Source organism: Malaclemys terrapin, chromosome 16 (genome assembly GCF_027887155.1).
Source record: "Malaclemys terrapin pileata isolate rMalTer1 chromosome 16, rMalTer1.hap1, whole genome shotgun sequence".
NCBI classification, from domain to species: domain Eukaryota; kingdom Metazoa; phylum Chordata; order Testudines; family Emydidae; genus Malaclemys; species Malaclemys terrapin.
In genome coordinates this window covers 16,285,400-16,302,843 of record NC_071520.1, presented here as the reverse complement: position 1 = coordinate 16,302,843, position 17,444 = coordinate 16,285,400, and the positions used below count along the sequence as shown (strand labels likewise).

At 46.6% G+C, this 17,444-nt stretch overlaps 1 protein-coding gene across 1 annotated transcript in view; it reads right to left on the bottom strand.

Annotated features, from left to right (window-relative positions):
* SEPTIN5 (septin 5) overlaps positions 1-14,637 on the bottom strand; it is a 67,577-nt gene extending 52,940 nt beyond the window's left edge. The window contains exon 1 of the mRNA XM_054006311.1: positions 14,572-14,637. The gene's annotated coding sequence lies outside the window, so the exon portion shown is untranslated. The remainder of the gene's footprint in view (positions 1-14,571) is intronic.
* Positions 14,638-17,444: the final 2,807 nt, after the last annotated feature.

Here is a 17,444-nt window from a genome sequence, read left to right as displayed (position 1 = left end):
TAATAAAAACCATCATACTATTGCTGGAATGCCCAGAGGCCCCATTATGCTTGTGCTTAGAATGGGCTCCGCAGAGGCATTATGATCTTAACATAAAAACAGAGGGTTCAAAACCCAGTCCTGTAACGTTGGTAAATTTCATCACTGATACTATGACAACAGTATTTGGAGTGAACGATTACAACCAAAACCGAGTCAAGAAAGATCACGCAGGGTACGTCTACGCTGCAAAAAAAGACCCACCGGAACAACTCTCAGAGCTCGCGTCAAGTAACTTGGGCGTGTGGGGCTCAAAAGAGCAGTGTAGACCTTCACCCTCAGGCTGGAGCCTGGGCTCCGAAACCCAGTGAGGGGGAAGGTCTCAGAGCCTGGGCTCCAGCCCCAGTCTCAAGTCTACACTACTATTTTTAGCCCTGTTTGCAGCCGAAGTCAGTTGACCCAGGCTTTGATATTGCCTGCCACAGGTTTGGTTTTGTTTTTCCCCATTGTCGATGTACCCGGAGGGTCAGATTCCCGCCTGAAGTAGTAATAAAACACCAGACAGCATCACTGCCTGGTATGAGATAATGGCTCAGGCTCTTGGTACAGTCTCTGTTCTTTGCTGATATTTTTGTCTTTGGTCTTGTTGCTGTTTCAGCCTTCTTTTCCATGATAATTTAAAGCTGATCCAATCAAAGTCGTTGGTATAATCCCCAGTTGCCCTGTAGCAAGACTGTTAACGATGGCTCATCGATAAAACCTTGCTTTGGAGGAACTGCTAACCACCACTGTGCATATCTTTTTGCATGATTGTTGATTTCATTGACTTTTTGTGTTGCCTCTTAAACGATCCATCACTAGAATTTACCAAAAGTGAACAGCATTAGATTCTAAGGAAGCAAGCGCCGGCACAACAGGGTTCATGCAAGTGCCACCTCTGAAATGATTACAGAGGATTTTCAGAAGTCAAAAGAAATGAAGTAATAAAAAAAGATATTAAACAAGACAGGAAATCATTTGAGTGTAAACGCTGTGGCTGTTCAAAGCGCAAGGCACAACAGTACCTATTGTTAGGGAGAATTTGGAAGAAATGTAGTGGAAAAATTGTGTTCACTAAACTGTTTTGCTAGGAGGCAACCCCAAAATAAATGGAAATGGTCACACTGCTAAAAGGACAGCGTAATGATGCTCTTAGGATGGGTTAACTGAGAATGAGCCTCACACATACCTCACAGAGAGGGAAACGCACACACACACACACACACACCCCCGAGATGGTAAATTCAAGTGACAGCAAAAACAGACCACAGGTAAGCACAAGAGGCTAACCCATCACGCACAGCCCCTTGAATCAGGTACAACAGCAGATTAGATCCCCTCCAATGACTTTTGGAGCCTGTGATACAGACCAAAGTCAAACCAGAATGTTTTAAAGGAACCTAGGGCTAAATGTTTCCAAGCAAACCCCAGGCACAGGTATGGCACGTAATGTGCCCAGAACTTTATGCGTGTCACAGCTTGTTTTGTCCTTGGTATATGGCTCCTACTAAAGATAATGGAAACTGCATTATGTCATTTGTAAGGGCTAGTCTACACTAGAAGTGCGACAGCTCTCCCGTCGGCATAATAAAACCATCTCTGCGAGATGCGCCGACATAGCACTGTCCACACCGGTGCTTAGGTCAGTGTAACATCACTCTGGTTGTAGCTTATTCACACCCCTGAGCAAAGTAAGTTTTACTGACATAAGTGGTAGTGTGTACAAGGCCTAAGACAGCAGCACATCGAAGCCCCAACCAAGAGGAGAGCCCCACAATGTGAGGCATTGTACAAACAGCCTAAATAGACAAGATACACAAAAGTGTGGAAGGGGAAACCGAGGCAGGGAGCTCAGAAGGGACCTGCTCAAGGTGACCCAGCAGAGTCTGGAAGCCAGATCTCCTGAATCCAAGTCCAGCATTCTAACCACACTTTTGTCTACATTTGGAGGTATTTTTACACTAGAAAAATTATTCTAAAAAAGTATTGCCCTTTAATCTTCCATTTTTCCCCACCGTCACCCCCCAGCCCAGTCAGAGATTCAATCTCCCATACAGGTACACCTCCGGTGACCAAGGAAGGTTTAATCAGAACACCATACCACGCGCATCAACTCTGTGCTGGAACTGGGGAAGTTCCCTGGCCTCTGTTATGCAGGAGGTCAGACTAGATGATCACAATGGTCCCTTCAGGCCTTGGAATCTAGGAATTGGCTACAAGGGTGTCCCTGTAGCCTGGGACATTCCCCACCACGTTGGGCCTGAGCAAATTCTACAGTCCAGGGAGATGTCAGGTGGGAAGATTGGGCCAGAATATGGCCTCTGAGCTGTAACACTGGTATTTCTGACTAGCAGAGCAGAGAGAACTGGGATGGGGAAGACCCAGAACAAGTCACTTGTTACTGTATGTGTGCAACAATGTGTCTAACAATGACAAGTGTCTTGTTTTGTATAGACACAGAATAAAATGAGAGAGGGAGAGAGAATATAGATACACACACACAAACCTGCTCCTGACTAGTATTTCAAGTGATCCAACCACTGTAACATGTCTCTCTTGCTCTCTTTTCTTTTGCACTGAGTGTTCCCACGGTACTTTATCAAATCAACAGGTCCAGGCTGACTTCACAGCCTGCATTTAGGGAATTTTTTTGCAGGGTACTCCAGCAAGGTATTTTTGCCATAATTATAAAACTCATAAATGAGCATAAAGAGAGAAACAACGACCGCCCTGGGAGCGCAAAGCTGAGATCTGTTTTTCTTCAAGGCAAACACACTCTGGCTTATTATTGTAGGGTTCCTGATGAGGGCCGGGCTGCTGCTTTGGTTTCTTAAAGAAAATAAACAAGAAAGAAAAAAGACTGAAGGATTTATTTTAAAGGGGAAGAAATGAAATCCCAAAGGACAGGGCTCTAAGCTGTAAGCATCGGGTTTAAAATATCAATAGATTCTACCGGCTCCAATCCCCACAAGGTCAGCACTACCCTTCACCCTTCTGAGGCTGACAAACCAAGTGCCATGAAATGCATTGGGTGTCTTTCGCATGAGGAATTGAAAACAGAGATCCCGCCTGCCAATTCCACACAAATATGGACATTTCTTTGACACCAGTTATAAGCGCACAGGTTTGGTGTCCCTGACCAAAACTTCCTCCCCCATCACTGCTGTGCACAGGCTGCGTGTTACCCTCCAGCCCATAGGTTGCTGCACTCCAGCGCCCCTGGATGGACACGGTATATGTCTGAGAAGCTCTCTGGCATGAAAAGTTCCACATATGAAATAGGACTATAAAAAGTCACACGCACTTTGTAAACAGATAAGCTAGATCAGATCAAATTTCAGGCCAGCCAGCCTCGAGTACCCTGCTGTGTCAGGGGCGGTGTGCTCCATGTACAAGTTACCAGTCCCACCGGTCCATACAGCTCTCTGTGCCTTCCACACACTCCAACGTTTGTTTACCAAGAAAACAATTCCACTATTGACTGACATCTGCCCATGACAGCATAACCACGGGGGACCCCAGAGAGATGCTCAGATGCCAGCAGCAATTCAACCTACACAGCATAGCTCCTGGCACCGGCGGGAGCCTAGGAACAGCTGCCGAAGGCTGGTCCTACCACAACGAACAGGAAGGCTTTTCACAAGTGGTATAAGGGGCTGCTAAAAATAATAGTCACAGAACAATCCGATGACATGCAGCCTTTCTATTCAAGTGCCAGAGATAGCACCACAGAACAGAGGAGACACAGAGGAAGCCTTGGCATCCTTTCCCAGTTTGTTTTGTTTATTAAAATCATTCTGAGATGTCACTTCAAATCCTCTGAACCTTGCAAGCGCCGAGAGCACCAGGGAGCACTTAGCCAGAGCTGCACTGGGCTGGGTTACTTACGCCGGCCTGCAGAATTACTGAGGTGAAGTTAGGTGCGCCTCAAATGCAGCTATTGGTACCAGACTGAACAGCTGGGGAGCACGGTAACCGAGGATGTTCTGAGAACGAGCTGTGACTCACCTCATCTCTTCAGGGTTTGACAGAACAGGGCGTCCCTGGGAACCCTGGACCTGCTGGTAAAGTAGCGTATGAGCCAGTTGATACAGAGCATCAGGCATAGAGCTGGATCTGTTCCCAAGCACATGCCTGATTTCACCTCCCAGAACATAGTAGGCTAACAAGCACCAAGTCCCGTTTAATTACCGTTCTCCCCGAAAACCTGCCTCTTTCATAATAAATATACACACTGCCAAGAGCTCCCTTAGAGGGAGAGGGAACCTTTTCAAAATACATAAATGAACAATGAGCGTATAAGCTCCACATCAGCCCCTGGAATGAGCTTAACTTGCTGTGTGAGCTGCCCTGGACCTCAAGTTGCCTCATTGTCTGTAAAATGGGGTAAACACTTCCCTCCACCAGCACTGGGAGTCTTAGGTCATTAGTGCCTGATCCTACAGGGTGCTGAGCATCCTCCGTTCCCATTGGCTTTGGGGGGAGTTGGAGGCACTCAGCCCTTTGTAGGATTGAACTCTTAACAGGAGTAAAGGGCTCTGAGATCTTCCAGTCGAAGGAGTTAGAGGAGTATTATTATTGGTACGGGTGGGTTATTTCCAAAACTGCTCACTGGCACTTCCAGTACCTGCTATCACCCAAATGGTTAACAACGCCCAAGAGGGACAGGCACTAGAACCTTTGAAACGTAACAGAGCACCATACTGCGACTAGCTAGAGACTAGTAAAACTATTTATTAGAAAGGAAGGATGGTCCAGTGGGACTTGGGAGATCCATGTTCAATTCCCTGCTGCAACCAAGACTTCCTGTGTGAGCCAGGGCAAGTCACCTAGTCTCTCTGTGCCTCAGTTCCCCAGCTGTACAAGGAGAGAATAGCACTGCCCTACCTCACAGGGGGGTTATGAGACATTAGAGACTGTAAGCACTCAGCTACTACAGGGATGCGGCCCATGTAAATACCATATAGCTGGACAGTATGTAGAGGAACCCAGCTGAGCAGTGTCCTGGGTTGCACCTGGCTATATAATTAATCCTAAAATAAGAGATAATCATCAAAGGCTGCAGTTGATGTTGAATGGGAAAACATACTCTCTGTGCGTATATATAGCACAAGGGGTGAGAAGCATGAGTAGAAAAGTTCCCACACTGAGAAAATAGAGAATAGGCTACACAAAAGTTTGAACAGTTGAAAGCAAAGTGACTTACATGGGAGCCAATTTTAAAAATAGCTGTGAGGCACAATTCAATAGTCCAACTACCAGATCGTATTCTTGTGTTTGCACAAAACACTGCTCCTGACCGGGACCTCGGATTGCCAGTGCAATAAAAACCAACAACAAATTAAATGCAGCGACCAAAAGATTCTGGTGCCTAAACCATCCCTGTGCTAACATGGCTTTCTCCTTGCAGAAAGCAGGAGGGAGAGATTCCATCATAGAGCCTCTTGTCCCATAGTCCTGCTTTAATGGATCATTTTTTCTCTCTTATTTATGAACCAAGAATGTCCAGAGGCCAGTTGGGACGGGTTCACTGTTTGTGTCTAGTCTCCCGCAGCTCCCACATGAGATCCTGTGGTTTATTTTCTCAAACTGTAGCTTCCAGAGCTGATCCCCTGCCAGCAATCGCTCTGGGAGAGCAGCACAAACTCCACCAGCGCAGGCAGAGGCAGGGCATTCCAGCTCCACGCCCACACAACCACAAGTAGTCGAGAAAAGCAAAAGCATAATAAGTCATTCCCAACGTTTCAGGAAACGGCACAAAAAGCAGCTGAGCGGGAGAGCTGGAGGCAGGATGGACCCAGGCCCTCGGGCTTCTCAGTTTGGTGCAGCCAAGTGCTCAGCAGCCAGACAGGTAGGGAAGGGTGCAACCATCAATGCGCTTTTGCACCCCCTTGTGGCTAGTGTAGGGCCAACACTACAGTGTCAGAGGAGGCCACTCATGCTCAGACAGCAGCACCGGCTGTATGTAGATCAGTGGTTCTCAAACTTGGGCCGCTGCTTGTTCAGGGAAAGCCCCTGGCGGGCCGGGCTGGTTTGTTTACCTGCCGCGTCTGCAGGTTCAGCCAATCGCAGCTCCCACTGGCCGCGATTCGCCGCTTCAGGCCAATGGGGGTGCAGGAAGCGGTGTGGGCCAAGGGATGTGCTGGCCGCGGCTTCTCACAGCCCCCATTGGCCTGGGACAGCGAACCGCAGCCAGTGGGAGCTGCGATCGGCCGAACCTGCGGACGCGGCAGGTAAACAAACCGGCCCGGCCCGCCAGGGGCCTTCCCTGAACAAGCGGCAGACTGGCTTTGAGAACCACTGATGTAGATGATGCTTTGCAGGTGGAAGGAGGAAAGAAGTTACTTTATAGGGGTGAAAGAACAGCTCACAATGAAAAGGGGAGTGAAAGCCCCAAGCTCGCTGAATCAGAAATTAGAGATGGGAAAGATCTTGTAGGTTCCCATAGCCTTTCCCTCTGCCAATATGGGATTGTTCCCTACAGAGTCCAAGCCAGCCGGGTTTTAAACACCCCAGTTCCCACCCATGTCCCTACGGACGCTGCTCCACAATCTACGATTCCACCTTTGGAAAGCATCTGATATTTCATCCGCAATGTCTCTTTGTTTAACTTCATACCTGGCAAGTTCTACCAATCCCAGTCACCACCACCCCCCCCCCAACGATTGTCCTCCCTCCTCAGAGAGGGGGTCACTCCCTTTCAGTTACTTGTGCAGGGTTTCACTTCCTCTCCACTTCCCTTGGCCAGCATTGGGCCAAGCTTACCTCAGTCAGTCAGTCAGTCCCTCCTCTCCCTTAATCATTGTCATTGCTCTTCTCTGAACTCCCTCCAATTTGTTGACATCGCTCTGGCATGGAGGTATCCAGAAATTAACAGTCTCTCACAGGTTGGCTTTGGGAGAGAGAGGCCCTGATTATCCCTGAGAAGGGGCAAGATGGAATCTAGTTTTGAATGACAAAGTCAAACTAGAAGCAATTCAGGGGCTGCAGAAACAATCTCACACACATTCCTAAGAAACTGGAACTTAGCAACCTAGACTTTCCACCCCAAAAGCACAGTTCTTCCCCACTTGAGCGGTGGTAATAGGGTGTCCTTTATTCTGTCTATGGCCTTGCTACTAGAGGGTGGCACGACACACAAATGCAACTGATCAGTATACGATACCATCCTTTTTTTTTTTTTTTTTTAATACAAGTACGTTGGATAGAGCAGCCTTGGAATAACTGTAATCCACGTACTGACAGGGTGGGTACGTACGTTTTGGGACCCTATTCCCCACTGCAGCCATGCAGCATATCAGGCTCGATCACAGATAGGCAGCACCCTCTCCATGAAGACAAACTGTGTGAACTGCTCTACAGCCCAGGGACATTGCACAACTCACCATACAAGAGGAATGTGTGACAGAAAACAGACCTCTTTTTTCCTACGCTTCGAGACTAACCACACTGCAGACACAGAAATACACACAAACCTGCCCACATGAGAATTATTCCATGTACTAAGACACTCCCTGCTAACATGCACACATATACTTAGCAGATTTTCTCCATGCAGTATGTATTCAAAACACCTCTTGTATTTGGTCTGTAAATATTGAATAATTGTCCGTTGTGGTTTTCCTGTACACCATCTTTTGCTGCTACAATAACTCAAACACCAGGCCTAGTGAAGCAATACAGTTCAAGAGGCCACTGGCTTCTGCTCGTTAACCCTTTAGCACCAAGACCTAGGATTTCCCTTTCTCAAAGGGCGGTGAGATAACATGATGCTATAGAAATCTCAGCTCCTGGGGCAGAACGTTTGCAAACTCCAGGTGTTGACCATGTGAGTGTCCCCCCTACTTGCATACTGGAGCTCAGATAAGAGCAACACAAATGAATTAACTGGAGGGACTGACATATGAGGAAAGACAAGATTCCCCTGATACCATGCCAGGGCCTCAGTTTGACTTGGCTAAGTGGGATCTATACTGGGAGACATGAAAACTGCCCACAAAATGTGGAAACATTAAGGCCAGAGAGGAATTATCTAGGCTTCGAGTCAGCGAAGCAGTAAGCACATGCTTAAATGCTTTGCTGAACTGGTGTGGTACCCACAGAATCACTAGGTGCAACAGAATGAAAGTAAGTAAAGGACAATTTAGTCTAATGAAAATTGTGAGCGTGTCCCCAGGAAAGCAGTGGAAGCCCCATTGCTTGGGATATTTAAAATTAAACTGGGCAAAGCAGTAAGAAATATATGGCAGGGTACAACCATGCCCTGTCGAGGGGCAGGAGGAAGACTAGCTGGATGAATATGCCTTTTGTCTGGTTTATAGGATTTCCAAATATTTAAAAATACGATCCATCAGGCAACTGAAAGAGAAGTCGAACTACAAAAACTATCCAGAACATAGTGAACTGATACGCTTGCTTTTCTCTCTGGAACACTTTCTCAGCCTTTTCAACTTGGCAATTCCTTATTCAACATCAAAAAATTGTGTGATCCCTTTACATTTACCAGAAGAGTATATAGTAGAACGTCAGAGTTACAAACACCTCAGGAATGGAGGCTGTTGGTAACTCAAACATTTGTAACTCTGGACAAAACGTTCTGGTTGTTCTTTCAAAAGTTTACAACCGAACACTGACTTAGTATGGCTTTGAAACTTTACTAGGCAGAAGAAAAATGCTGCTTTCCCTTTATTTTTTTTTTAGCAGTTTACATTTACACAGTACTGTACTTCATCTGCTTTTTTGTTGTTGTTGGTCTCTGCTCCTGCTTGATGGTGTATGTCCAGTTCCAAATGAGGTGTGTGGTTAACTGGTCAGTCCGTAACTCTGGTGTTCAGAACTCAGAGGCTCGACTGTAAATAAAAGGATCCGTGCTAACCCGAGGTAATTGATTTGTGTGCGCATTTCGAGAGGTTGACAGAGAACACTTGACTTGGAAGGACAACATGGTGCGGGGAGTGGGCAGAGCGAGATTTGCTTTGCTTTAGATTGTAACAACACTTGCAATGCCTCGCCCCACTGCCTTTTGTGACCCAACCGTTCAGAAACGCTGCTCTAGACCATCTGCAGGACCTAAACAGGGCTTGGATCCTGCTTTATTGACTTTGGTGAGGGCAGGATCAGGCCCTAAATATGCTCTTCAGCATCTAAAAGTCTGGATAATGTCCCTGTAATTCTCCTCCACAGCATCTACAAGCCCCAGCACCATGCCCTGGAAACTTGCCGCTACATCATCTGACACATGCGCAAGTGGCTTGTGGAAGTTGGGAGGAGAAAATCCACAGCCAGAAAATTCTTACTTCTCCTTTTCGTGAACTACTGGGCTGTACTTGTATGAGGCAGCACGTGCCCAGAGGGCTCAACCCCTTCTCTGCCCTCCTTGCAGGCCACTTTATCCATTTGTAGCATGAATAACTGACTAGCTGAAATAAGAACGGCACCATCATTCCATTTGCCAGGTTCCGTGCCCGGATCTCAAGCAGTTTGGATCAGTACGACCAAGCCGCCTGTACACTGCCCTCATTTTGCTACCCCTTCTTCAGAAGTCACGCAAGGAAACGTCAGATGCCACTACGGTAAGTCTTGCCTGGCCAGGCTTTCCCTGCCCAGAATAGACCATCTGTGCATGGCAGGGGGGCCCTGCAACAAAACGATATGGACAGATGCATGACAGAAGGCGATCCAGTCAAGGGCTGAACCTCTTGACACACTGTAGCCCCCACCCCACCCCAGCTCCTGACACAGCCGTGCTTAGCACTGAACTGTTGTCTGCTTTGGGAGGCTACACAGCAAGTTGCCTTATTAGCTGAACCCAAGAAAATCAGCAGCATACACACCACAGCTGACAGAGCCGTGAGGTGCAAATCTTCCACCCCTCCGCTTCCTCCGGCCAAGCTACACAGACAACAGAAAGCCAATAAGCAAAGAGGTGCTGCTTTCAGACCATTTCCAGTATTTACCTCAGGATTCTGTGATCAACTCACTGCTCCCATTCCAGCAGCTTGTTCTTGGAAGCCAAGGATGTGGAGCCAAGTGTGAGAATTAATAGGTTGGAACAGATGTCAATGGATTCGGAGTCTACGTTAAACAGCTGTGTATCAGGGACAAACTAACCCACACGCCGATGAAAAACTATACAACTCTGGCCAAAAGAAAAAAAAAAAGCCATTTACCAAACTGCAAATAAAACTCCGTCTTCAGCAAAGAAAAAAAAATATTTTTTTTAAAGTCTTCTAACATATTTGAAATGACAAACTGTAACACACTGTGCATCTGAATACAATCCAGTACTGCCAACCATTCAAGAAATTATGAGTGAGGCCCTACATAATCATGAGATTATTTTTTTTAAATCTCTCCTGATTTTTTAAGCCAAAGCGATGTAGGGTTCTGTTTACCTGTCTTGCGGTTTCTGCACCTGGACTCGGGCCACATTTTGAAGATTTCCTCTACTAACATTAGGGCTAAAACCTCTTTTTTTGTTAATGAAAGCTCAGAGTCTCACAAAATCATGTGACTTCCAGGAGCTGGAGCTCTCAGAAAAACGCCAAATCATCATGAGAGTTGGCAACACTAAAAGATGCACATGGACAGGTCCCAGTCCTGCAAGCTTTTTGGGCATAGGTTTCAACAGGACTCTGCACAGGCATGAGAAGCTGCTTGCAGGATCGGAGGTCTTAGCATTTATACTGCCCTTTTCACAAACATCAGCTAATCCATCTTCACAACACCATAGTGAAGTGAATAGTTTTATCCCCATTTTACAGACAGGGACACTGATTTGCCCTAGATTGTGAGGGAATCAGTGACGATGTCACATACACTCCTGATATCTGAGGGTTTTCCTTGCACCTTATTTCCATTTAAGTTTCCAGCCATCCTGATTTCAGATAATAGCTTGAAAATGTGAAACCTAAAGGTTCAAGAACCAGAAAGTAAATGAAAACCCAGCCCAACAATGCACAATCTTTTTCAAATCTCATGATTTTCAGGCCAATTATTATTTTGGGGAGAACTGATTCATTACACTGAATTCAAACAATTCCTGATGTCCAGACTTATGTTCAAACCACACCTTTACACACACATACACACATGTCCTGTCTTTTGTACAGCATCCCTCATACACACTTGACCCAAATATATACTTTTAATGATCAGTACAGACCCATTTCCAAGAGTCACCCTTTGATTGTGGCCGTGGAAGGAAAGGGACAGAGCTGGATGTGAAGGCACAAACTGTACTTTCAAACACATGAAGAGAACTGGATCCACCAGCTAATCCATACTTCCACTCCCAAACAGCTCAGCGATTTCATGTGGGTGAGAGAGAAACTGTAAGAACTGGTTCTCACCCTCCCAGTTTAAAAAGGATATTGCCCACATTAATAGACTTTTAAACACACCACCACCACTTCAAAGAGCACTGGGCTACACAACAACCTTGAGTCATCAGAAGCCAACCTCCAGGGACACAGAGAACCACCCCAAACAAAGTCACATGGACTTCACGAGCAGAGAGGCAGGTTCAGAGGAAGCCTGCCAATCCACTCCACTCAGCCAGGTGCTCAGTTTCACCTGCATTCCACCCACAGTGAGCCCTCAGGCTTTGGCAGAGTCTCCATCAGCTGCACTTGCCCTTCTTGGCTCACTGCTCAACACATTCTTTATACAAATTGCTTCATTTCTCCTGTAGGAATGTTTACACCAGAGATCTTCCCTTCTGCACAAGGGCTTGTGTCTCATTAGCCATGTCACCACCTCTACCTGATCTCCCTCACAGTGAGAAGGCAATATCTTCTATCTAGATACTTACAGGATAGCTCATCATCCAAGACTGCCCCCCTCAAGTACTTATGGATTTACCTTCAGGACACCCTCTGCAGGAAAGTAGTGGCATCTCCATTTCACAGCTGGCAAAATGAGGGAGATTAAATGACTTGAATCAAGGCTGGAAATGGAACTCTGATCTCCTGAATCCCAGTCCACTGCCTTAACCCGCCACCCTTCCTCTCAAACGACTTGACCCCGTGCCCACTGAAGGGAACGGCTTCAGTGGCACAAGCTCAGGCCCAAACTTCGCAATTAACAGGAGGTTCCTTGGAAAGCACTCATTCTCTCCAAGAAAGGAAGTCTATTGCGATTTATTAGCAGTATTATGGTAGCACCTAGGGACTCCATTCATGGAGCCAGGTCCCACTGTGCTAGGCAATGTACAAACACAAACTACTTCCCTGACCACTCTCCTAAGGTAGCACGGGTCTAAACCAAATATAGTACGATATTCTCTTAAACCATTCTGTCTGATTTCTCAGACATATTAGATCAGTCATACGATGCGCCTGACACTGGCATTAAGATAACATTTTGTGCAAGATTTTTACTGAATGATACCATACTTGTAATGTCATTTCTTATTGCCTTCTCTGAAGACTATTATTCTATGAGGGTATTTATATAATTGGCTTTTGTATTAAATTTGAGGAGCTGGTATAGTGGTATAAAAGTACAGCCTGGGTACATTTTTTGTTATCTGCCAGCATTTGTGATGCTGTCTTAAACAGGTCAGCACTGTAAATGAAAACCTGTTCTGGAAGGGTTTAACCTGGTTAAATAAGGATATTAACTGACTGAGACATATTTAGATGTTTACCCTCATTTCAGCAGATTGCTTTGTTTTCACAGCTTGGTTTCACTCCACCACTCATGAGTAATTCGGCTGGCACAAACTCATAATTAAGTGTGCTCTTCCATGCAAGGCCCATGCTATATTCTCCATATAAACACAGGGACATATATGCAAGTATCTGTGTATTTATGAGGCCAGGCCCGCTTTTCAACAGTGGAAAACCACACTCTGCTGCAGAGTGACATGTTGAAATGTAAGATGGGGTCTAGTAGATAGAACACTAGCCTTGGAGACAGGGAACCTGTGTTCTAATGCTACTCACCTCCTGTGTGACGCTGGGCAAGTCACTTCACTTCCCCATACCTACTTGCCTTCCCACCCTTTGTCTGTCTTATCTATCTAGACTGTAAGCTCTCTGGAGCATGGACTCTATCTCACTATTTTTATGCAGCATGATAGGGGCGTCTACACACTACAATCATACAAATTAATAATCATCATCACTGCCTTCCTTCTTTCACCGGGAGTGAGCAGACAAGAGGGTTATACAGAAATGTTTCCCTTTAACAAAAAAAAAAAAAAAAACACACTACACACATTTTTATAATTGATTTATCTAAGCTAAGATTCACAATTCTCTTTCCGATTTACAGCTTGATCTAGCTTCACTACACTTGCAGAACTTGTATGTTTCCAGATTTGGGGGTGGGGGGGAGGGTTTGGGAGAACAAGCCTCAAAATAACTCTGAAGGGGAAAATGTTGGTGATACACTTCAGGTTTGGAAAAAAACCATTTACCAAGCTTCAATCACCAGACTATCACTGGATTTATTTTATTTCCCTCCCACCATTTCAAACTATCATCAACTACAAGAAATGCATGAGAGCTTTTTAACAGTGCTTGACTGTGCTGCATAAAAAATTAATTGTTTTTTTGCAATGACTAGGTAACCCCTGGGTTGCCGTGAAACAAGTTGCACTGTTATGGAGCACAAGGCTGTACAGTGTTACAGGATCTCACAATAGGCGGAAAGCTATAGGGTGTACGGGTCTGACTAGTGAATTAGAATCCTGTTGGGACAGGAAGGACTAATCAAGAGGGAACATCCAAAATGCAACTGGCAAGAGGATGAAGGGGTGGGAATAGGGGCACTACTGTTGACAGAATCTGTAGTAGCATCCCCATGTGTTAACTGTCTCCTCCTACTGCCTACCCCGGTCCTCAAGGAATACAGTAAAGCTCCATCCACTCCGCCCAGCTGCAGGCAGGCAGGCCCTGCCTGCATCTCCCTTCAGAGGTTGTCCATGATGGTGGGTGTTCGAGCACACACAGGAGGACCCTGCTGCTCGCTCCCTACCCAAGAATTCAAGCTTAGTGGAGAGGAAATGCCTCTTCCTGTAAAACCACCCTAAATCCTCCCAAAGACCAAACCGAGAACCCCCAAACCTGCTGATGTCATCTGATTACATCACCCTCCCGATCCCCGCACGTCTCCAGAGAGCGAAAGCCGATGTCCCCAGCGTGCCCATTTCTGCGGCTTGAGGCGAGGATCAACCGGAACAACAAGCGGGGGGGAGAGAGGAGGGATTGTGCAGAGGGGAGAGGGGGGGAAGGGGTTTGACAGGGGGCCGTGCTCCGAATACTGCAATGTCTGCTTCGATCCCGAGCTCCCCGCTCCGCACGCCCGGGGTACCGGCCCACGGGGCTAACGGTCTACTGCACGGGATGCATCCAAAGGAGAAACACGCCGAGCGAGCCCCGGTTGCACAGGTAGCGCCCCCGCCCCCCGCTCGCTGCATGGGCGGCCAGAGGGCTGGGCCGGGGGGACCCCACGGCAGATCGCCCCCCATCCACACCACAGGGCAGCAACGCGGCCGGGGTCGCTCCTGCCAGCTCCGGGCCGGGGGGAGGACCAAGCCCCACCTACCTGTTTTTCTTCTGCAGGGCGATCCGTGTTCGCACCCCAGCGGGGAACCCAGCAGCGGCGGCGGCAGGGGAGAAAGCGAGAAGAGACGGGGTGAGCGAGGGAGGCTGAGCCCAGCCCCGGCGCCCCCCACCCCGCGCCCCCCGGGGCCCCGCTCACCTGGGTTGACCAGCTTGCTCTTGTACCTCAGGCCGGTGCTCATCCTGCGCTCCGGGCGGCGGCTCCCTAGTGCGCCGGCTTTGCAGAGACAGAGGCTCGCCGGGCGCCCCGCAGCCACGAGCGCTCTCCGCGTGCGCGTGTCGGCCGGGGCTGCTGCCGCTGCTGCATTACTGAGCTGGGCCGGCCCCGGGGAGCGCTCGTGCAGCCCAGCCCAGCCCACAGCGCTCAGCCAATCAGCGCCCCGCGCTCGGCCCTTCCGCCGCCAGCCCTCCCGCCCCCCAGCCTGCAGGGCCTGGGCTGCTGCTGCCCCCACAAGCGCGTTAAAAACCCACCCAGCAGCCACCATCTCCCCCCTCCCTCCAGCAGAGAGGCATCGCCTACCCGCCCCCAGTTCACAAGCAGCAGCGCCTAGGGGTGGGTTGCTGCAGGTTGCACACTGGATGCTCTTTGCATCTCCCCCTTCCTGGGGATGATTTAAATCTCATTTGCAAAGGAATTTTTTTTTAAACTTGGACCAGGCATCTACTATTATTGGAACCATCCCAATATTATTCTGTATGCAACCACACCCTCTCCCCCCAAAAAAACCTGGGTCCTAATTTTCAAACTTGCTCTCTGGTCACCCTACTTCTGCTAGGCCTGTTAAATATCACACCCCAAGGGTGGATTAGTTACACAGGAAAAGGGGTGTGTGTGTGGGTGGTTGCATGAAAGTGGAGTGTGAGTTACTCATTACGTTAAAATAAAAATATTGTTAGCTGAAATTATCAATGCTTGAGGCTCCCTGCAGTGGGACTATTAAAATTTAAGGGACATTAGAATCATTGATGAATTAAGATAAAAGGGAGCCCACTATTTCCAACTTTTGTGAGCCAGGCTAATTCAAAAAGCATCGAAAGATTGCATTTGGAACGTTCAAGTCTCCACAATAAGTCATCCTCACTAAGGACCTTTACTAGGTTTCTTCTAATTGCCAACCATTAATACAGTTAGGTCATTTGAGAACTCTACTACCCTAGCAGATGTTACAATTTAACAGTGTTTTACTGTGCAAGGGCTGCACATGGAAAAACACACTGGGTAAGGAAGAAAAGTAGACCCATTAATTTATAAGACACTAACCTCTTTAAGGCAAACTATGGTGATGGTCACAGTATAAGAACCAATTTAGAATAGAAAGACTATTCTTTTACCACACAAGGGTTTCCTGGTTGCTTTATGACATACCTTTAACATAGCTTATCTTTTCCCACAGATTCTACAGCTGTGCAACCTTAGAGACAGGGCTAACACGATCCAATGGCTGGAAGTGAAAGCTAGACAAATTCAGACCATAAATAAAGCATAACTTTTTAACCATGATAATAATTAGCTATTGAAACAACTTACCAAGGGTCAGGGTGGATTCGCTATCACTGCCAAATTTTAAAATCTGGATTGGATGTTTTTCTGAACGACATGCTCTAAGAATTATTTTGGGTTAATTCTATGGCTCGTATTACATAGGTGGTCAGATTTGATCATTGGTTCCCAATGGGGGCTGCTTGCAGCCCAATCAGCACACAGCCACATATATATATACTACCTGTATGGCCCATGTGACAACTTCAGGGCCATACAGGTAGTATATATATTATGTGGATATAGCCCAGATAACACAGAGAGCTGCATATGCAGCCCACAATGGTAAATAGGTTGAGAACCACTGAACTAGATGATCACAATGGGTGCGTCTGGCCTTAGAACCTATGGATCTATGAAAGCATTGCCTTCATGAGGATTTTTTCACATTTAAAGTTTTTAATTGACCCATTCATTTTATAAATCTTTTATTATGCAGAGACCCAGTCAGGTCAGAGCTCTATTGTGCTATGTACTGTAGAGACATGAGTAAAGACAGTCCCTGCGCCAAAGAACCTACAGTCTTGTAAATTCATTCCTTTAGCAAAGTGAGGAGTAGAAAGCACATGTGTAAACACAGATTAATTATCTTGTTGCTGGAACCTTAACTTTTGCATTTCCTGACAGTGATTTTAACTGTGCTACCTTACCATTGCGTTAATGCAGCCTTTGAAGTGTAATGTTAATGACTGGTAAAGGAAGTGTTAGTACCAACATGAAAACTTTGTTTAATATAACTGATCCTGCAAACACTTACGCCCATGCTTAACTTTAGGTACATGACTGCTCCCATTGAAGTCACTGGGACACATCTGCATAAAGTTATGTACAGGTGTAAGTATTTGCAGGATCAGAGCCTATGACATGCAGTATAGTTGTCAATAACCCATTGCAGGAAACAGTTATTAATAATAAGCAGAACCACAGAAATTAGAGAGGGGAAGCCCCATTGAGATGACTGTCTTTTTAACTGGATCAATTAGAAAATACATGCTCTGCGATTTAACATATTACCTCAAGATACAATGAGTCAAGCTTTCTCCCCCTACAAAAACACTGTACAGAGTATCAATTTGCCATGTTTCCATTACTCCACTTTAAGAGGTGGTATTATGATTGAAAACTCTGCCAATTGAAATGCAGTGTTTTAAAGGGAGACAGGCCTGTCATATCATGAGCCTAGATGAATTCAAAACCCTCTACAGGCAAGCAGAACTAGACTGTAATTTATGGACAATACTAGAGACTTATTATACAGCATATTAATGGTAAGGGGCACATATGGGAATCTCCGGAGACCTGATTTCTAAGGAAGC